Here is a 23,339-nt window from a genome sequence, read left to right on the forward strand (position 1 = left end):
CTAAGTTACACCTCAGTCCCCTTGACTCAAAGCAGCCAAAAGACATTGAGCTAACAGCCCTTAAAGATTCCTCTGCTTCCAGAGGAAGTTGCTGCAATTTCTACTGCAAATACCAAAGCTTCATAACAAGATCCCATTCTACTCTCTCTCTAGAACCCAGCAGCTGAAAGAGAGATTTTGAACCTGAATGGGGAGCATCTAGAGAGCATGGTGACTGAGAAAATAAACTCAGTTTCTCCTGCTAAACCCTCACTTCTGACACCAGATGCCATTCAGTTCAACTCTGCCACTACCCACCTGGAGATATTTTTGGATCCCACAGGCTCAGTCCACAAGGCTGTTCCTCCCCGACTCCATATGCCAATCAAAAGCCCCAGGTTATTGCACCTGAGCTTCTGATCAATTGAGTCCTCCTTGGGTCCCATTAATTTGCTAGAGCATCTCACAGAACTCAAGGAAACCCTAACTAATGTTTACTGGTTTATTATAAAGGGTAATACAAAGGAGCCCAGATTTCTTGAGGGCTCCTTTGTTAAATTATCAAATTAAAAGTTGGAAAACCACTGGTTGCCTCGGAGCCATTCAGACAGCTGGGGGTATTTGCTGAGGTGAAAGAATTGGAGACAGAGTGGATATGAGCCGCAGGTACATTTCAGGAACAGCTGTAAAAGTCACTTTTGCTCACTCCCTAGTGGACTCCCAGCTGCCCACCCCACTGCTGTGTAGATGAGCCAGCAGAGTCACACGTGGCACCCCACAGATGTCCCTGACAGCACAGGATGTCCCTTGAAAACACCATGGCACCAGATCAGCAATGGTGAGGCACTTAGGGAAAGACTGGGGAGTTTCCATGACTATCCAGTGTGCCACCTTCCAGGAATCCCCATGGTGCTCAGCTAACCAATAGCTTTTGCACCCTGCCCTTTAAGGTTTCATAGAGATTTCATTACATACGCATGATTGATTACATCGTTGGTCTTTTGTGATCAACTCAACTTTCAGTCCCTATCCCCTCCCTGGAAGTTGGGTTGAGGCTGAAAGTTCCAATCCTCTAGTCCTGCCTAGGTTAGGATGTCTAGGCAGGATTCTCTTTTTGGTGACCAGACTCAAGCCTGAGTCTCAAGCCTTCAGTCAACTAATTAACATACAAAAAGACAATTATCATTGAAAATTCCAAGGATTTTAGGAGTTGTCTGCAAAGAAATGGGGACAAAGTTCAAATAATACATTTCACAATCTCTCAGTGCTTCCTGCGCAACTCTCAGCTTCCAAGCAAACAGTATCCAGCTCAGGATCCACCTGAAAGCAACTATCTCAACCCCCTCCAGGAAATCCATATAGTCAGTCTCTCTGCACGTCCACCCTACCAGCCACTTTTTCTAAGGGCAAGTATTGTCAGTCTGCCCCCACCAGAGAGAATACTATCTGCAAATAACTGTAGGGCTTTGCTGCTGAAGAGGAAGCCATTGCAGGCCTGGGGCATGGAAGTCCCAACCCTGCAGATCAGAATCACTCCAGGGAAAACCACTGGTTGCCTCGGAGCCATTCAGACAGCTGGGGGTATTTGCTGAGGTGAAAGAATTGGAGACAGAGTGGACATGAGCCGCAGGTACATTTCAGGAACAACTGTAAAAGTCACTTTTGCTCCCTCCCTAGTGGACTCCCAGCTGCCCACCCCACTGCTGTGTAGATGAGCCAGCAGAGTCACACGTGGCACCCCACAGATGTCCCTGACAGCACAGGATGTCCCTTGAAAACACCATGGCACCAGACCGGCAAACACTTAATATCAATAGGAGCCAGGCTGGTCAGTGAACAGGTACAGCAGGTTATGGAAGGGGGTTGAGAACAACAGCAAGTGAGAGCTTCAATCTGCCTAAAGGCAGTGGGCACTCCCTTGTAGCCAGCACTGCTGGACCTTCTGACTCTTTAAAAAGGTGCTGAAGTCCAGATTTTATGAGAAATGTCCTCATTTTTACACACTGGCATCAAATTCACATTTTTAAAAGACACAGTACAGGCCAAAGAAAACATGTGAAGGCTAGATTTGGCCTGTGTGCCACCAGTCTGCAAGCTCTGCATAAAAGTTCAGCTGAAAAAAATTACCGGTAATGTGCAAAACAGATCCTGTCCCCAATCTTTGAGCAGGAAAGCAGAGGTCAGGGGTGGTATGGAGGCAATGACATCTGCCCAAGTTACCTTGCAGGAACTGGAAATTCAAATTTCCACTTGGACAAAATGGGTGCTTCTCCAATGTGTCCTGCTTTCCTCTATTTGAGAGCAAGATTTTTCCTTTTATTGTACCACAGAAAGCAGAGAATCTTGGGATTGGCAAAGACCTCACATGTCATCTAGAATAAATCTCCCTCTGGAGCCTAAATCCCCACTCTGACAATGCTTGGCACAGGCATCTCACCCCTACCTGAACTCCTCTTATACCAGGGAAATCAAGGCCTCCCAAAGCTGCCTGCTTGTCCCTTCAAGACAGCTGTAATTGTTAGAAATGTCTCCCAGACACCAGACTTCTACAAACACAGCCCCAAATCAGATTAGGTTGGCAGCTGCCCCATAGTGACTCACACCAAAACTGATCACCAATGAGGACCTTAAGTCGTTTTCACAAGTGCCACTGCTAAGTACATCTCTTCCCAGTCTGCGCCCGGCCAGCTGGGTTTTCAACCATAAAGGCAAGACTTCACACTTTCTCGTGATTAAGTTTCAGCCCACCTATGTCTTGCGATGTGGTGGCCATCAGTTCACAGGTATAAATCTTTGGGAGTTTTCCAGATTCTTTTCAGAGGACCATGACCCTCCCTTTGCCCCCACAAACTGCTGAAGCCTCTGACTCTGCACTTCATTGGTAATGCAGGTGGCAGAGTGGACCCTTGCCTGTAAATACAAATAGCGCTCTACCTTCTTCAAAGCCTATCTGCGGAAGATCATATTTATGGAAGGTTGACTGCAGGCTGTGTCCATTCCTCCACATCAAAAAACTCAAATGGCCACAAGAGCCAAGCAGGCAGCAAAAATTAGTGAAGTGAGCCAGTGGACACTGGAACAAACCCGGGCCCTGAGCAAGGAGACAGCCAATTTTTTTGCCTCTGAGAACAATCTTCCCACTTTGCAAGAGATGCCAGAAGTCTGGATTTTTATGTGAGCTCTCCTGCTTTTTAAAAACTCTCTTGATTTTTAAATGCTGGAAATAAATTCATTTTTGTAAATGCTTGCAAAGGCCAAACAAAACAAGCTAGTGGATCTAACTTTGCCTGTGAGCTGCTGGGTCTGCTGGAGATGTTCTAAATTTCATTCGTGGACCCAGTTGAACCCTGGAAATCTGGGTAAGAATAATAACAGAAACAACTTGAGTGTGGCCCATATTCCAGGCACTTGGTAAACACTGAGTATGGATTATCTGATTTAATCCTCATAAGTCCAATGAGGTACCCATTTGAAGGAGGAAGAAACAGAGGCATAGATAAGGGAGAGAACTAGTCCTAGGTCTATGTGACTTCATATTCCAGGGCAGAGTCCTTGGATCACACTGGGCAAAATGGCTCTTTGCAAACTGTGCTAAATCTATCAAACTTGCATTGAAAGATTTTTAAACGCATTATGGTGGGCTGGGTTTGTAGCTCAGTGGTAGAGTGCTTGCCTAGCACATGTGAGGTCTTGGGTTCAATCCTCAACGAAAAATAAAGGCATGCTGTCCATATACAACTACAAAAAAAATGCATTATGGTGACTATCAGAGGTGATAAAGAACATCATCCACCATATCACTGGGTCCTTAGTGGCCTCTAGTAGCTGAAGATTGGCTCCTGTTCCCATTCCCTTCAAGGAGGGGTAAGGGTCAAACACACTAGTGCTTCTCCTTGGGGTAGTGTCTTGCCCTTATTCCAGCTTCAAACACATGCTTAAGGAGACGTGAAGAAGGTCTACTTGAAATACAGTTGTGCATCACTTCATGATGGAAATATATTCTAAGAAATGCACTGGCATGGGAGTTCATCATTATGTGAACATCACAGAGTGAACTTACACAAAGATGGCTCTGATGACACCAGGAGATATCATCTTACGGGACCACGCTTGTAGGTCTGTCATTGACCCAAACTTTGCTCTGCAGCACATGACTATAATAACAGGGAGTTTCCATTGTAAAATTTAAAGGAGGGTGACAAGTTGGAGTCATTTTTATATCACAGATATTGAATCATGCAATGCTCATTGTACAATCCAAACTGATGAGCTTTTTTTTTTTTTTTTTTTTTGGTACCTGAGATTGAACCCAAGGGTACTTAACAACTGAGCCACATACCCAGCCCTTTTTTTTTGAGACAGGTTCTCTTTAAGTTGCTTAAGGCCTTGCTAAGTTGCCGAGGCTGACCTCAAACTTATAATCCTTCTACTTCTGCCTCCTGAGTTGCTGGGATTACAGGAATGCACCACCATACCTTGCTGATGAGCATAATTTGAAACAAAAAACAGAATATAATTTCTTGGCCTAATCTACAAGTGGCAAACCCACATGCCAGCAGAAGCCAGGAAGCTTAGGCAAATAAGTAAAACAGTAGGCGTGAGGGAATGGAGGACTGGGACCAAAAAGCTCCTGGGCCAGGGATTGCTAGGAACTCCAAAGTGCATGCACCCTGTGAAATGGGGACTGCTGATCAGCTCTGGGTGCTATGTGAGAATGGGCATGCAGTGCAACCAGATAGTTCTTTTTTTTTTTTTTTTTAAGAGTCGGAAATACAGATTTGTCTATGAAGTTGCCCAATTTTGTTCTGCACCTCAAAAAAAAAGTCACTGGCCCACAGACTACCTCTTGCTTGGTGCTTAGTGTTAGTCTGAAAAAAAAAATAAACTGAATTTTTCTCCTAGTGAGTCATGAACTATTTCAAACATCTGATGAAGGGAAAGAGATGTCAAAGAGGCATTCTTAAAGCCTTGGGGGCTAGGCTCCCCAGCTCCTGCCTGCAGGGCGGGCACAATCTGGTGCAGTTCTAAGGATGCGGACTCCATAGGCAGTTCATAGGCTGCTAAGTTCTTGGGAGCAACAGAAGAAAGACAAGGTTGGAGAGAGAGGGGGATATTGACCTCTAGTGAGCTGAGGGCCAACTCTGTTTACTTCTCCCAGAATCAGGGTCACAAGGGCATAGAAATCCAACCACTGGAAGGAAAAGTGATATTATGGACTGGCTAGGTTCTGGGATACCCCCATGAACTAAAATCCCCAGAAGCGGTGCTTCCAAAGAGGTCAAAGGTTAAGCCTGGGCGGGTCAAGGCCTCCAAAACTCTCTTTTCTCCCTGTAGTTATTTAGGCCTGCTACATCTCAGACAGAACTCAGGGCAGGTGTTCAGGCTGGTCCCTGTAGGAAAGGGGTCAGACCCTGTAGTTCTTTCCATGGGGTAATAGACTCCAAGACCTGCTTTAGTTACCCTGAAAGAACCAGGGGTGGGCTTAAAGGAGGGTGCCCTGTGTGTCCACCATACTTTGCTCAAAAGAGTTCTCCAAGAACTCGCTAGAATTCCATACTGTGGCAGTTAGCTTTAGGACATGAGTTCGTTTCCCAGGCAGTGGGCTCTACCATATATTTCTCTCTGGAATCTCTTGAGAAGGGGCAAGAGCCACCTGGATAAGGAATGGGATGGGACCAGGGTCTGAGGTCTAGCACCCCAACCACATGCCATTTTTTTTCTTACCCCATTCACATTTCTACCTGTTTGGGCGGGGGATTCCTCTTAGGGCTGAAGATCCAAACAGTTGGTGGGATTTGTCTTAAAGATACTATTTTTTTTAGTTGTAGATGAACACAATATCTTTATTTTATTGATTGACTGATTTTTATGTGGTGCTGAGGATCAAACTCAGTGCCTCATGCGTGCAAGGCAGGCACTCTACCACTGAGCTACAGATCCAGCCCTTAAAGATACTATTAAACTTCACATTTTTGCAGTCAACTCTTCATCCTATTCTATTAGGTTTGTGCACTCTCTTTATTTCCTGGTTCTGTCCCCCACAGGATTCGCTGTGTCCAAATGGTAACCACTGTTTATTGAGCATTCACTGTGTCTGTTCTGGTCTGGTGCTTTATGGCAATGCCCAAGGCAGGTATTACTGTCCCTATTTTGCTGGAGAGGAAGCTGAGACTCAGACAAGATAAACAACATCCACAGTTACTAAGTGGCAGAGCTGGAATTTGATTGCAGATCTGAGAGACTCCAGACCCTGCAGTATTACTCTTATAGTTGTGATTATTAATAACAATGGGTAACATCAACTAACTTGAATCTTATTATGCACTAGGGACATGCTAAGGGTTTGACTTGCATGACCTCACCTAATTTCCTAGATTCCTCTTTGAGGTCAAATTATGTCTTCACTTTACATACCAAGGCTCAAAGAGATGACAAGACCTGCCCCAAGTCATACGGCTAGAAAATAGAAGATCTGGCCCACAACCTCTGGTCCCCATGATCCACCATCACAGATTCTGGTCAGTTCAATACTGACAACCACGTTCCTGGTTGTACTATATTATATGTACCCAAACTAGATTTTTAAAAATTTTTTCAATGATGCAAAGGTAATACAAACTCAGTAGGAGTCATACTTTGAATCTGACACTTCAATCTTTTCCCAGGCTAGCAATATGCAATGAAATATTCTTTTTTGATGCTGGGCAGGAACAGCAAACCATAGCTCCTAGACAGCTACATGATCACCAGGGGCAACAACTGGCACTGCAATGAACTGCTGAAAGTGTTTTTTGGACACTGGCAATTTAATAAATTACATGGGGTATTCAACACTTTACTCTAAAATAGGCTTTGTGTTAGATAATTTGACACAACTGTGGGCCACTGTAGATGTTCTGAGCATATTTCAGGTCAGCTAGGCAAGCCTATGATGTCATAGGCTAAGTTTATTAAATGCATTTTTTACTTACAGTATTTTCAACTTATGATGGGTTTATTGGGATGTCTATTAGCATCTATTCCAATACTGCCTTCCTTGGGTTCCTGACACTCTCAAACTAAATGAGCACGCTCAAATTCCAACCCAAATACTCAATTAAAACATTTGAACAGGACAGAGCCTTTTGGCAGGCCACTAGAGACTTCACCGAGGCAGACAATGGTCTGTGTAAGAATCAGCACTTGTTCAAACAGTTCTGAACTGTCCAATGGTGCTATCAGGCTGGCTTATGCCTAAGGAACTGGTGAGAGGAGAAAAGAAAATGCAAGTTTAAGGCAGCACATGAAAAAGGGCTATGGGACCAAAGCTGAGATTGGTCCCCTTTCCAAACTGCAGGCCCACCCCAGGGCTCTGTTACCAGATTTGGCTCCAGGCTTCCCCCACCTATTCAGATGATAATTTTCGAGGTCTTAGAGGTACCAGAGCCCCCCACGTTGGACCCCAGATAATCCTTCCAGTTTTGTCAAGCAACTGGAGTCTTTCCAACCTCCAGGGGAAATGAGGGGCTTTGTGGTCACCAGACAAGGTCTGAGGTAGAGGCCAAAGAGGGCCTTTGTCGGAGGAGTCCAGGGAAGGCTTTTCCGGGGCTCTGACAAACAATAAGCGACACTGGCAGTCCAGGGGGCATTTCTGTTTCTTGGGAGACTTTTCTGCAGGAGTATCAGGCCTTGCCTTTTCACAATCTCCTTTTATTCATCTTGCCTGCCTTGGAAACGGCCATCATGCATTTGACAGTAATGAGGAGGGAGAGGTGCGGTTCTGCCTCTTTAGAAAAGTGGGCAATTAAATTTTCTTTAATGAAGTTCTTTATTTTCTCCTAGCAATATAATTTCTGTTGTGGACTTAGATGAATTTTTTTTTTTAATTTCTTTAAGTAGAATGGGAAGGTAATATTTTTCTGGAAGACTATCTTAATATTTTCACAGGCCTATACTGAACTGTGCATGTATTTTTCTCTCCTTGATAGCTATTCCAGAACTTGCTTTGAATGCCTCCTGTGTGGCAGGCACAGAGCACAAGAATTCTGGAATGAATAAAACAAAGCCCCTGTGCTCAATGAGCTGGCAGGAGACAGACACATAAACAAGCCCCTGTAATAGCAGCATGTCCTGAGGAGGAGCTAGACAAAAAATAGAAATAATGAACATTCCTGCAGGACTGGAGGATTCGCTTTCTCACAACACCTCATTTGATCCTTACAGCAACACACTTTAAGGTGGATAGTGTCTTCACTGAACAGACCAGGAAGCTAAGATGCAGAATGGAGATGGCACTCACTGGAAAGACAGAAAGAAACTGAAAGCAGGTCTTAGGATTCTAAATCCCAGACTTTGGCCATGGCACCACAAGGTTTCCCAATTTAAATCCAAAAAATTGAAGGTTGGGCCTCACTTTTCCATGCCTGTATCCACTTTTTAGAGTTCTGAAACAGTATGGAAAAACACTTTGCTCACTACATGGGGGAATAACCCAATAAAATATTACAGTTCATTTCAGCAATTTTTTAATAATATCTGATGAATATCATACTAAGTTAAGCATAACTTCAGTATCTCTTGAAGGAGTCTTTTCCTTTTACAGTTCAAATGATGTCTGAGCTTCAGGAATTTTGCCAATAAATTCTTCACTTTGGGCTGAAGATATAGTTCACTGGTAGAGTGCTTGCTGAGCAGACATACAGCCCTGGGTTTCCTACCCCACTGAAAAAAAAGAGTCAGTTGGTGAGTTTACTATAGTCCATGGCCACATACTTAAGCTCATGAAACTTGGGCACTTATGAAACACAGGTCCCCATGATCCACCATCACAGATTCTGATTCAGTAGTTTGGGTCAAAACCCCAGAAACTGAATGTAACAAGTTCCTCCCTGGTAATTCTGCTTCAGGTGGTCTAGGAGCCACAGTGGAAGAAAGACTACAGAAGGTGAAGCAAGCATCATGCCTGTCTAGCACTTACTAGAACTTTTCTTTGCCCAGGTACCCAAGCTGGCAACTCCTCCCCTACTGCTGTCTTTTAGTGCTGCCCATCTTGCTCTCTTTCCCAACTGGTGCTCTTAAAAACAGCTTCCCCTGTAAAGCTCGGGTTCACTGTACCCGATGTCACTGGGTGCTAGAGCTCTACTTACAAGAGCAGCTAATATTTTCATTGTTTGATGAAGGCTACTGCGTACCAGAAATTCTGAATTATTTCTACTACTTCACATGCACACATACACACACACACTCACTGTGAGTTGTTATTATTCCTCCTTTTAAGTGAGGACACTTAATTAAAATTAATAAACTTAATTTTTCTGAAAGGTAATTCAGCTAATTGACCATGAGCCTTGATTCAAAACTCAGGTGTGGTTCTGTCCACAGCATGATCCCCATGGACACAGCTGCCTCCATCCACATTCTAGCACCTTGGCTCATCCACTTCTGTGACTTTACCTTAATTCTATCCAACCAAGATGGTTTTCAATCCTCTTCAGTTGATCCCTGGATTTAATTTTACCTTAAAAGCACTTACTCTACAATTGTATTTACCATCCTGAGTAAAGCTATTATAAAATTCTTTTTCTGGAACATTTTTATCTTTTACACCTGGAGTTACATTGTTCTCTCAGGAGCACTTAAGAGTCCTGACCCCTTAAATATTTTGATGGCTTCTGACCCTTTTCTAAATGGGAAGATAGTTCTGTCTGTATCCTAAAGAGCTCTGAAAATAATGACAGACAACCTTAGGCACTATGATTTAGCTTTACAGATTAATATTAGAAAATCACCAACAGCATCTTCAACCATTGAGGTCCCCTGGGTGTAGATCCCCCCTGAACTCTGCATCACCACTAACATAACCCTCAACACTTCTGTAATCACAAGTTACAAGGTGTCTTCCCCACAGAATTATAAAGTCCATGAGGCAGGGAATGTAGTAGGAGTTCAGTAAATACCTGGTAAGCTAAACCTAAGTGAGCCGGACTACCACATTCTCAGCATTTCTTTCACACCATTCCCACAAAATAATTCTGTGCTTCTGGCAGACAGGAGTCAGGCCTCTGCCATTTCAGGAGCAGAGTTTTGATGTTAATATTATGCCGAGCAAGAGATGCAGCAACACAGAGATGTTCAGGTGCAGCCTGAACTAAGAGGATCAGACCAGGATAGTGTCCCAGATTAGCAAAGGGTCAAGAGGCAAATAAACTAAAAAAAAAAAAAAAAAAACCCACAAATAAGCCAAAGGTCAGGAGTCCAGATGGTTGGGGCAAGAGGTCAAGGAATAATCTACTGTCAGGTATCGGAACTGGGGAGAATGACTATTGGTCTGCCTCAGTTTCCCAAAGGAAACTTTAAGGAGATCCCTAAAGATCTTTAGCCCCAAACTATCTTGTCGGGACAGGCCACTGATCAAAGTAAAGACATAGTTATGGGCCAACTCTGCTTGAAAGTGTCTTACTTTCAAACAATCAGAGGACAGCCATATTGCTAGCCAGTTGGCATTCTCTGGCACAAAGTAAATCATAGAAAGGACACCCACTCTTTTTCATCCCTGAAGGTGATTAAGGCATTTCATTGGTATGAGTCCTCTCATATCATCTCTTTCTCTGATTCCTTTTAAGACACTGTAAGCTATAGAAAGTCCCCCTAAGGAGATATCCCATCCACTTGGAGCTCAAATCCCAGTGAGAATTTAAGCCACCTATAGGAATCCAGGCCTGTTTGACAAATGGTTAGAAAATATATTGATGTGTAGATTGAAAACTTTATCAGCAATCAGAAGGAAGAGGGTAGCAGTTTATCACCTCTGGGAGCACACAAGCAAGAGGTAACTCCAAAAATACCCACATTGATCAGAGAAGCTAGCAGAAGGCACAACAAGGGAAGGAAAGGTACACAGGACAGATTTCAGTGACATGAGTAGCGGATTCTTTCCCTAAATAAGACTGTTCTAATGCTTCCTCCCAAAGGCAGGACCCAATTTCTGAGTACCAAGAGGGAAGTGAGACCACAAGGGGATTCAAAGGGGGGAAATTCTACCTGAAAGCAGCTGGGACAGAGGTAGGAGTAGGGGACATTCTTGATGAGTGAGCTCAGTTTGATACAAATTTTATAAAAATCTGCAAAGAACAGAGACAAAAGTGGACAGGACAAACCAATGACCATAAAAGAATGTCTCTGACAAACAATAACACCCGCCCCCGCCAAAAGGACCATGCAAACAAATGTGTGAGGTCATGCATACTGATGTTCGTACTTGGCAAACTTCATTTTTAGGACACATCCTGCCTATTTTAAGCCTTAGGCCTATATGCTTATCATTTGCCTATTTTGTTTGTGTAACTTTGCATTAAAGATCTATGACCTCATTTCTTGTTATACACAGATGTAAAATAAGTTTGATAGAGGAAAGAGAAGTGAAGTCTACAAGGAAATATATGGTTTAAAGTGAGTATCTCAGCAATTTCTAGGTTCTTTTCTTATCCCCTACCCTTTTAAAATATTTTTTTCTGTATTTTCAAGGATTTTAAAATATTGAATATATACATCTATAATCAGAAAATAGTTTCAAAAGACTCATTTGTACAACCATGTTTCTAGCAGTATTTTTCACAATATCTAAAACATAGGATTCCACTTATATGAGGCACTTAGGAAAGTAAAAATAATTGAGACAGAAAGTGGAATGGTAGCTGCCAGGAACTGGGAAGAGGGAGAGAATGGGAAGGTATTGTCTAATGGATACAGAGTTTCTGGTTTTACAAGATGAAAATGCTTATGGAGATGGAAATGGGCTGATAGTTAGCCGCACTATGAATGTAACTGATACCAGTGAACTTCACACTTAAAGATGGTTAAGGTGACACCTTTTATGTTATGAGAATTTTCTCACAATAAGAAAAATAAAGGAGTACAACTCTTACAACACCATCTCCAAGGTCAGAGTCATAGGATGTGATGGCTAGGAAGGAACTCAAGCTCCTCTCCTTTCCAGCATTGTCTCCCACTCCACACCCTTCTACATACTCTGGGTTTCAGTCACATCAAACTGGGTACCATTTCTCAACTACCCAGGCCCTTTTGTGACTCCCCGACCCCCATGCCTTTAGCACATTCTGTTCTGTCTTCATGAAATGCCTTCCAACACCTGGAGAGCTTCTACTCATCTTTCAAAACCCTACTTAACTATTCTTTCTTTTATAAGAATTTCCTCAGCTCTCCCAAGCAACAATGTAACTTTTACTCTCTTTTCCCTAGTGTATGCTTTCAGCACTGACAAGTTTTTAGTGTACTATACATACTTGACTGATCCATTTTTTTTTCTCTCCTAAAAAAATCATGAGTCTACCAAAGACCAGGATAGAGACTATATTTTACCCTTTTGGTTTTTTTGTTTGGTTGGTTGGTTTTTGTTTTTGTTTTTCTCTCCTCTCAGACATTTATAGGAATTCAGTAAACAGAATACATTGAGTTCCCTGCAGTATCCTTGCAAGTGGTCACCTGGTCACTTCACATTCTATAAATCATTCATGAGGTGGTTCTGCATGGATACAATCATCTTGTATCTGGATTCTTCATCTTCCTAAGTTATTTCTCAGCCAATATTGTGGAAATCCTGGGTCAGTTTCATTATGCACCCAAAACATAATATCTGTTTTCTGTGTGCAAAATTCATTGCAAGGGCACCCACATTCAATCATTCATTCAACAAAAACCATGATCGCCTACAATACAACAAGAGCTGTTCTAGGTGCTAGGAAAAATGCAAATAAACTAGAGAAATAAAAATCCTGTTCTTAAAGAGTTGCAGTTCCTGGGGAAGAGAAGACACAAACACAGAAGGAAAAATATCATACAGCCATAAGGGCTCCACTGAGAATTCAAGTTTGCAGATCCAATAAAAAGAGCTACTGCATGGCTACTTGGGTGGTCTGGAGGTAGCATGCCATCTGAGAGCTGAATGCCAAGTGGCAATCTAGGGAAAGAGTGTTCCAGAAAGAGAGGAAAGCAGAGTGCAAAGGTCCAAAGTGGGTGCAAGCTTGGAAAAGTCAAGGAACCAAAAGAGCCTGAGACGGCTGTGATGGATGACAAGGAGTGAGCAGATCCTGGCTTTGTCAATCCAGTCTAGGAGCCTGGGGTGTATGCTCATTCAATGAGACTGTAGAGCTGTAACCTGGGAAGTGACATGATAAGATTTGCATCTTATAGGGATTACTGTTGGCCGCTGTGGGGAGAATAGACCGTGAGGACAAAAGAAGAAGCAAGAGACTAATTAGAACTATGGTTTTCTCAACTGGGTGCAGTTTGGGTCCCCAGGTGGACATTTTTGGTTTTCACAGTTGGAGGCAGGGTTGCAAGTGACATTTAGTGGGTAGGAGCCACATTGTACAGCTAAGCCCCCAACAGCAAAGAATGGCCCAGTCAAAAATATCAATCACAAGTTAAAAAGTTATTGCACTGGTCCCAGCTAAGAGCTAATGGTAGTCTGGTCTAGGATGGTGCAGATGGAGAAGGGAGGAAATTTGCTGCAGTTAGTGTGTTAAAATATTGAAAGCTTTTCTTCCATATATCCTGAGACTCCATGGAACCTTTTCAGTAGGGGAGGATGTTGTGTGTTCACTGCCTCCACGATAATACAGAGAAAAAGTCAATTCTTGGCTTTTGACTTTCAAAAGCCTGGCCCTCCGGGAGAAAAGAAAGAACATGGTTTACTGGCAACAGCTTTGAGAGAAGGTGTGATGACAAAGAGCCACCTCCATTCCCTCATCCCACGCCCGTGTGTGCCAGTGTGTATGCACACACATGCATACATATGCACAAACCCGAGGATGAAGATTTCCTATGCCAAAGTGGAGAGTCAATAAAGGTGGGTGTGGACATTATGGATCTCTTAAGAAAAAAAATTTGCATGCTGCCCCGCCCACCCCTACAAGGCAAGGGAAGGAAAGAGATAAGGAACCACCAAACAGATTTGCAGAATATAAGAAGAGACATATCTGGGTCCCTTCCCCAGGTACAATCCTAGAGAGGATCGAGAGGAGCAAATACAGCCCAGACAGGACAGAGATAATCATCCAGGCTCCCTCGTGGTCCAGCATAGAATGTGCACAGCAAGGAGGCTTCTGGTGCTGACAAACCACACAGAAGGGACCAAGGAGAGGAAAACTAGATGGGAACAAAGAAGGATCACTGGCATAGACTGACCACTGAAGACCCAATAGGGGTTAGGGGAATACCAGCCCTGCAGTTGCCAAATTCTGTTAATAATAAACCACAACAGATGTCTCCTTAGCTTTGGTGCTGCCTAAGTCCCCCTGGACCTTGGGACATAACCTTGGAAGAAAAGGGAGATAAATCTCCAATTGTTGTGGATTTCCTGCTGTCATCTGCAGCAATACTGAGATGAATATGGAAATCAAATTGCAGGAAGAAAAATATATTCTTGTGCACCTGAATTTGTAGCTGAGGTTTGTTTCACTGAAGCACAAGGAGCATGGGCTTCTCTGGGTTTGTGGGCACCATTATCATGTGGCATTGATTGTAAAATCCCAGGGCAGAGCCAAGGTCCAGTCAAGGCACCTTGAACATATCTGCAACAGCGTGCTCCCCTATACTGTCACACACAGACAGGAACACCCACTCACGCACACACACGACATATATTGATCAGGCTTGGGCTGCTTCCAGATTACTATTTAAATCAATGGTTGAGCACTGTGTAATTGGAAATGTCAAAACTCCCATTTTCTGTGACCTCAAAGCACTGCACTGACATCCCTTGGCTGAACTCGATGTGCATTTGTTTTACTTCTTCCCCTCTTCAAACTGCCCTTGGAGGAAAGGATTATAAAAAGCAGGTAACTGGACAAGAGGCAAAAAGAAAAGAACACAAGTAATCTACAAACTATGCAGCCTAAGTATCAAAACATAACTCAAGAAACAAAGTCCTGTAAAATATCCCATGAAAAATCTTACTACAAGATTAAGTAAGTGTGAGAAAACTATGGGCCATTCCACTATTCACTTAACCCACTCAGGTTTTCTGAAGTGAAATAGGGGAAACAGACCTATTTCACTCAGTTTATCCTAGAACTTCTAAAACCTATTTAAGCACACAATACCTGCATGGGACACTCCAACTGCATGGGATACACTTCAGGGAACACCATCCCAAACATAATTCATATAACGACCAAGCAAATTAAAAGAATTCACAAAGTTCCATTTTTAACCATCCAGGATATTTTACAAACACCAACAAGCCATTAAGAATGAATCATTTCATATATAACTAATTAGATTAAATTTTTTAAAAGAATGACTCATTTCTAAGCAAAATTGAGCCCAGGAAGCAGATGCCTGGGTCCTGTGGTAGGCCAGAAGTTCTTAAGCTCAGCACCTTTAAGAGATCAATCCTGCCCAACTAGGTGGTGCACATCTGTCATCCCAGCATCTCTTGGGAGGCTGAGGAGGAAGGTTGCAAGTTCAAGATTAGCTTAGACAATTTAGTGAAACCCTGTCTCAAAATAAAAAATAAGAAGTGCCAGGGATATAGCTCAGTGGTAGAGAACCCCTGGGTTTAATCCCTGTTACCATAAGAAAAAAACGGAAAAGAAAGAAATCAATCCTGTCCCCTTCCTGGCCACTATGAAGTGAAGGAGTCAGTTCTAGGAACCAGACTAATCTCATCTCCTCCAGACATCTCTAATACTGCAATCCTTACCCTGCTGGATACTCTTGCCTTGCCTTTCCAGAGTACCACTCAGCTCCGTGCCCCCAGACAACCACCCGCCCCACAGCAATCAACTCAATAATGTCTATTGATCACCAAGCAGATGGGAGGCACTAAACCAAGCAGGTAAAGCTTCTGCCCTCTTGGAGGTCTAGTCAAAAGACCTCTTCTCTAAGCATAATTTGTACATCAGAAGAAAAAAAAATAGGAGAGTTGGACTAAGAGACATCTAAAATGTCTCGTGTTGTGGTTGGTGGAAGACAGGCCCAGCAGGGCAGTGGTAGATCTAGCAGCCCTCTCAGAAGGATGTGGGGAATATTTCTAGTGGACACTTTCCCCAAATGACCATCTGGGTGGAAGTGAAGGAATTTGGAGGCAATATCAAGTGGGGACCAAGAGAGTTAGATTACCAATTATATGAAGAGAGAGGCCACAGAATGGGGGAAAATCTTTACCACCTGAACCTCAGAGCACTAATCTCCAGGATATATAAAGAACTCAAGAAACTTGACACCAAAAAAAAAAAAAATAATAATAACCCAATCAATAAATGGCTAAGGAACTGAACATTCACCAAAGAAGAAATACAATCAATCAACAAATACGTGACAAAATGTTCAACATCTCTAGCAATTAGAGAAATGCAAATCAAAACTACACTGAGATTCCATCTCACTCCAGTCAGAATGGCGATTATCAAGAATATAAGCAATAATAAATGTTAGCGAGGATGTGGGGGAAAAGGTAATTCATAGTTTGCTGGTGGGACTGCAAATTGGTACAACCATTATGGAAAGCAGTATGGAGATTCCTCAGAAAACTTAGAATGGAACCACCATTTGACCCAGTTATCACACTCCTCAGTTTATGCCTAAAGGACTTAAAATCAGCCTACTATAGTGATGCAGCCACATGAATGCTTATAGCAGCTCAATTCACAACAGCTAGACTGTGGAACCAACCTAGATGCCCGTCAACAGATGAATGGATAAAGAAAATGTGGTATATATACACAATGGAATATTACTCAGCATTAAAGAAGAATGAAATTATGGCATTTGCCGATAAATGGATGGAGCTAGAGATTATCATGCTAAGCAAAATAAACTAATCCCAAAGAACCAAAGGCCAAAAGTTTTCTCTGATATGCAGATGCTAATTCACAATAAGGGGAGGGGGCACTAGGGAAGAATAGAGGTACTTTGGATTAGACAGAAGGTAGTGAAGGGAGAGGAGGGTGTAAATGGGTAGGAATGACAGTAGAATGAATCAGACATATATGATTACATGACCAGTGTAACGCTACATCATGTACAACCAGAAGAATGAAAAGTTATACTCCATTTATGTATGATGTGTCAAATGCATTCTACTGTTGCATATAACTAATTAGAACAAATAAAGAGGAGAGGATGGATTACCAAGTGCATGAAAAGACTGGGAAAGGTAGGAAGCCAAAGATCAAAACCCATCAAATCATCCCCCTTTGAAGGAAGTCCTGAGTTACAGAGCCATGTTGCCCTTGAGTGCATTTTGTTTTCCTGAACCGCTGAAAGTTGGAAAGATTCCAATTTAAACCTAGCTCACCACTATTTACTGTGCAATCATTTTATTTGATCTCTCTTAACTTCAGTTTTAATCTATGAAGTGAAAATAATGATTCTTGTACAGAGTTTTAGGGATCACAAAGTGAGATACTCTATATATGACCAAGATATAGAAGCTAAAGAAAAATGAATTATCTCTCACTATTAAATAAAGCTGTATAGCCTGAAGTGCGGCCTGTCATAGTCACTAAATGAATGAATGATAGAGGTTTCTGGAAAGAAAAGATCATCTCTAATATATCAAGTCTAATGGTAAAAAACTCAGAAATGGTCAATATGGACCCTCAGATCCATTGACTTCCACAGACTGGGAAAGGCCTGGAGGGTGACAGGCCACACTCCACAGGAACATGACAGTCAACACCTCGTTAATGACTATTGGCTTCCAGTACAACAGACTTCAACAAATCTTCCCTACCAGAGACAAACAAGGAAATTCAACAAATATCGAAGAGTATTTCTTTGCCCAGTAAAGCACTTCTTCTCAATGGAACAGAAAGTGTGGATGTTGTTATAGACTCAATGTTTTATGTCCCCACAAAGCATATGTGGAAGTCCCCAACCCCTAATATGATGGTATTAGGAGGTGAGGTCTCTGAGAGGTGATTAGGTTTAGATTAGGCCTAAGGGTTGGACTCTTGTGATGAGATTCATACTCTTATTAGAAAAGGAAGATAGGAGCCAGGCATGGTGGTGCACATTGGTAATGCCAGTGATTTGGGAGACTGAGGCAGGAGGATCAAAAGGTTGAGGCCAGCCTGGGAAACTTAGCAAGACACTGTCTCAAAGTAAAAAAGGCTAAGGATGTAGCTGTGTGGAAGAGCACCCCTGGGTTCAATCCCCTGAACGAAGAAGAAGAAGAAGAAGAGGAGGAGGAGGAGGAGGAGGAGGAGGAAGAAGAAGAAGAAGGGGAAGGAAAGGGGAGCGGGAGGGGGAGGGGGAGGAGGAGAAGAGGGAGGAGGGGAGGAGGGGGAGGAGGAAGAGGAGGAGGAGGAGGAAGAAGAAAGAAGAAGAAAAACAGGTTTATCTCCTTCTGTGAGTGAGCCTTCACCAGGAACTACATTTACCAGAACCCTGATCTTGGACTCCCCAGCTTCCAAAACTGGAAGCAATAAATAAAGACTATATAGTCTGTGATATTTTGTTAGAGCAGCTCAAGCTAACTAAGACAGATGTTAAAGAAAATAGCTATTTGAGTATGAATTATAAGATTAAAACTTCTTATTAGTAACTTACTCCCTCAACAAATTGTGTGCCAAGCACACTGGAGGGAAAAAAAAAAAAAAAGATGACCAGGAACATTTCTATCCACAAGAGTTCATGGCTAGGGGCCTAAATGCCAAATTGCAGTGAAGGATAATAAAGTCCAGGATAGAGATATAGATATGTGGGAACCATTAATTCTGCCTAGGAGAGTGAGGTAGGTTTGGTGTTAGAAAGTGTCAGCTAAGCAAGCTTTGAAGATATCATTGGATAGGTAAAAAAAAAAAAAAAAATCAGGGGTGCAATTTAAGAGCAACAAAGCCACCCATGGAGAAAGATCTGGAGAAAGTGCAGGGCATGGAAAATCCAGAGAAAGGGGGAGTGCTCTAGTGTGCTTATAAGCCCACCCATCTTTCATAGAGAAAATGACCCAAGATGGACCAAGATAGAACAAAAATGGGCCCAGGCTCCATCAGCAGACTTTTTATGGACTTCAATTTTAGAGGCCCAAAGTTGCAAACAGGTGGCCCAGCAAGCTGAATCTGTTTGTTCCTTTAGGCAGTACAGAGCTTTTTTAAAAATTGAGACACCACTTAAAAACCAGGAGATTTTGTTGAAAATTCAGATTCCTTTGAAACACTGATAGAACTAACCATTCTGGGGTTACACCTGCATGGCAGTGATAGTCTGGAGCTGGGCAGAGCTGTTTCCTCAAGATGAACTGCCCATCTGACCACAGACTCCACTACTTCCCACTGTTTCCCTGATCAAGCCTGTTTTCCTCGATCCTGTTAAGATTCCTGGACATCCCAAGGCAGTCCTCCAATTCCTGTAGCATATTCTCTTTAAAGCTAAGTTCATTCCTGTGATCGGTTAGAAGTTTTCTGTACTTCGGGATTTTCATTTGTTTCTTTTTTAATTTCCTTCTTTTATTTTATAAGAATAAATATTCTTATATTCTAAGAAATATAAGAAATTCTTATATTCTAAGAAATCTCTGTCTTTCCCTTCCCCCCTTTTTTAAACCACTAAGCCACATCCCAGTCCTTTTTATTTATTATTTCGAGACAGGGTCTGCTAAGTTGTATAGGGCCTCATATGTTGCTGAGGCTGGCCTCAAACTTGCAATGCTCCTGCCTCAGCCTCCTGAGTCACTGGAATTACAGGCATGCCCCAGTTTAAGAAAACTCTTAGGAAGCAACAAATGTCTCTTACTTTGCATCTCTCACAAAACTCATCACTAAGTACAAATCAGTGTTTGCTGAATGAACCCATGAATGAATGAGTAAACATATTCTGTGATCTTCCTCAATCCCTGCTCTTCTTCCCCCAAATTCTAAAGTTTTGCTATTAAAAAGATGGTCAAACTTAGTATGGATATATAATAAAAAAATAAGATACTAAAATCAGTCACTACATTTGTACTTCAATTTTCTATTATGCTGAAATAAAAATAGGAATTCTGAATAAATGCAGAACAGACCATTTTGTCTGGCAGCAAGATGAAGGAGAAGCCAGGGTACTGAGAATGCCTGCAAATAACATCACCACACACTATCAGTGATCTTTGAGGGAACTGTGGAGAACAGGACACAAGCCAAAAAGCTGGAGACAGGCAAATGTTGTTCTGATTTTCAAAAGAGGAAAGAAGTTATAGCTTGCCAGTTGATGTCACTGTCAAGCAAGGTTCTTGAACAGATTTGTAAAGGGACACATATAAGCACCTAGCATAGGAAGCAAGCTCCATTTGGAACCAGTACAGGGTCTCCAAGAACAAGTCAGATTAAATTCATTTTGATTTATTCTCCGTGACAAGACTCCTAGCCTAGTAGATTAAAGAAATATAGCAGACATAATATATGTGATGCAATAAGGAATGAGCAGCAAAAAGGGCTAATTCAACCCTTGGGCTATGTTAATGGAAGTATTACAGAAAGCATAAAGAGATGATAGTTTTCTTTCTTTGATCATGTCTAGAAAAATCACATGTAGACCTTAGTTCTACTCTAAAAAGAAGATACTGATAGTAAGCTCTTTTGGAGGTTCTTTTGGCAAAACCTCTCTAAAAACATGAAACTCTCATCTGGATTACCGGCATATGAATATCTGAAAGATCTGGTGGGGCCTACATTTCTAAATGGCAGCATCTAGTTGAACCCAAGTATGACTGACCATTCAGACAGGACATGTGCTCTCAGGTCCACCATAATTGTCACTACCCCTTCTTCTACTGCTGTCAGTGAAGTGGTGGACCAACTGCTACAACTCATCTCATTGGCCAGCTTCACTCATTTATTCTATCTGCCAAGCACCAAAGACAGTGGGATTTGCAACCTAGGATGCAGCGAATCCCAAAGAGAATGAAGATGGTAAGTGGTAGTCAACTATCTTAAAGAAGCAAGTGATGAGGTCAATCATAGTCAGGGGCTATAATCAGAGGTTCCAAACACCCACTGGGGAATCTCGGGGGGAAAGCATCTGTCTTGTTCTAAGAAGCCCCAAGGAGAAGCAACCACAGAACCAATAGGCAGTTGAGAGAAATATTTAACGCAACATAAGAAAAATATGCTCACATGAGCCAGACAGAATACGTGGGGTAGGAACATGCTGAGTTCTCCATCACTGGAAATAAGCAAGCATGTGGTTCACTACTACTTTGCAGATACCAAATCAAAGTTTTAAGTATCTGATGAGGCAAGAGAAGTCATGAGCTTAAATTTTTTTTTAAACAGAGAAAATGCTGTCTTAAAACATTCTCCTTTGTTGAGTTGGTAATTGCTTCAAAAAGAGACAGAGGATAAATCTACAAAGAAATCAACATCAGGCTGGGGATGTGGCTCAAGTGGTAGCGTGCTGACCTAGCATGCATGAGGCACTGGGTTCAATTTTTAGCACCACATAAAAATGGAATAAAGATATTGTGTCCACAAAAGAAAAAAAACACTAAAAAATAAATATTTTTTTAAAAAATAAATCAACATTGTTTTCAAAAATCAAAAGTTCCCCTTGTAAAAATCACAAGATACAAAGTCTGTCTAACGGGCTGGACTATTTGTGCCAAAATGGCCAAATGATACCAGGAAGAACGGCAACTGGCAGCAGGCATTATTTTTGGTCATTGCTCAAATGTTCTTCAGAGCCAAGCAACAAAAGCAAGAGGGTAAACAATGGAACTCAATCAAGAGGCAGGCAGTCCCCACCACAAAACTGCCATCTGCTACTGACATCAATCCTTCAAGGGGCAGCTTCAGGTTCCGGCTAACAATGAACACTAAGCCTGGGAAGAAACTGGCCTTGCCACCTTGGACAAGTCATTGAATGTCCCTGGGCCTCAGTTCCCTCATTTCTGAAACTGAGCTCAAACTAGCCATCCTGAACATTGGGTGGGCCAAGAGGAGTGATGTTTGGGGGTGGGGGATGTGTTTAGAAACTATGCACACTGATTTCTGTACACACATCACTAATTACAATGATGAACCAAGAGAATTTTTTGTTGTTTTGCAGTGATGAGGATGGAACCCAAGAGCCCTGCACATGGTAGGCAAGCACTCTACCACTGATGTATAACCCAGCCCAACAAAACAGAATTTGGAAAGAAAATATTTCAGAGGGTTTTGGGCACAGCAGTATCCTGATCTGTCTTGAGGGTGTCAACACTAAAAGAAAAGAATTAAATTCCTTCAAGCATATTACAGATAAATTTAAAGACAAAATCATTTGGACAAGTTTTCTGATGAAACACATTACCTGGTACTTGCTAATTAGTTGTTAAAATAAAGGAGAAAGATAAAAAGTAAAAAAGTTAGAGCAATTAGTGCTTCATTGATCCTCAATTATAAGTTGACTGGCCCATGTAGAAGCAATTCTTTAAAAATGAGATAAGCATGTTTCCTACCAGATGATGCTAACAAAATCCAAACTGTCCAAAACACAACATCCTTTTCTCTACATTGGCATTTTTCATGGGGACAAAATAATCAGTGGCCAACTTAGTCTTATAAAACATATCTGCTAGTCAGACATCATAGTACAGCCTGTAGTTCCGGCAGCTACAGGAGGCTGAAGCAGGAGGATCACAGGCTCTAGGCCAAATTTGGCAACTTAGCAAGTTTAAAATAAAATAAAAAGGAGCTGCGGGTATAGCTCAGTGGTAGAGTGCCCCTGGGTTCAATCCCCAAATCCCCAATATTCAAAAACAAACAAACAAACAAAAAAGCTCCCTCGACTATAGACTGAAACTAGGCTTTTGCATTGAGTTGTCAGATGAATTCAAATCCCTGACCACTAAAGGATTTGTTTCTAAATTTTTAGCAGGGCTGAAACATTCTCAGTCACTGTTTTTGATAATGAACTGAAAAACTAAGAAAGAGGCAACCAGGGAAGAGGAGTGTTTTCTGTTCCTTTTGCCTTAAGGTCTACCCAGAAACGATTAGCATGCCAGGTTTGACTAGAACTCAGAGAAAAAAGACAGGGAAAAATCAAAGCCCTCCCCTGGAGATCACTCCCCTCCCAAAGTTTCCCTGGCATCCGATGCCTTCTGTTGCTCCCAGGGAAGCCACTGGACTTCCTGGGCATTGAGTCTCTCTGAGTGCAGCAGCACCTATAAGTAGGTGTGGCAACCTCAGTTCCTTTGAGCCCCAAAGACCCAACCTGCTCAACAGTCCCTATGTAACCTCAAAGACAGGCCTCAGCATCCACTGAGGATGTGTGTTAATCTCTTGTGAGAGATCACAACACATCCTGAGTGGAAGCTAGGAGAACCACGACCAGAAAGAACAGGGACACCAAAAGGCACGGTCGGGGCTTCTCTTAGGGCACAGTCACTGAGAAGGGGGAGC

General features: G+C 42.3%; 1 protein-coding gene across 2 annotated transcripts in view; it reads right to left on the reverse strand.

Annotated features, from left to right (window-relative positions):
- Srgap3 (SLIT-ROBO Rho GTPase activating protein 3) overlaps positions 1-23,339 on the reverse strand; it is a 245,248-nt gene that overhangs the window by 220,864 nt on the left and 1,045 nt on the right. The window lies entirely within an intron of this gene.

The sequence above is a fragment of the Marmota flaviventris genome, chromosome 20 (genome assembly GCF_047511675.1).
Source record: "Marmota flaviventris isolate mMarFla1 chromosome 20, mMarFla1.hap1, whole genome shotgun sequence".
NCBI classification, from domain to species: Eukaryota; Metazoa; Chordata; class Mammalia; order Rodentia; family Sciuridae; genus Marmota; species Marmota flaviventris.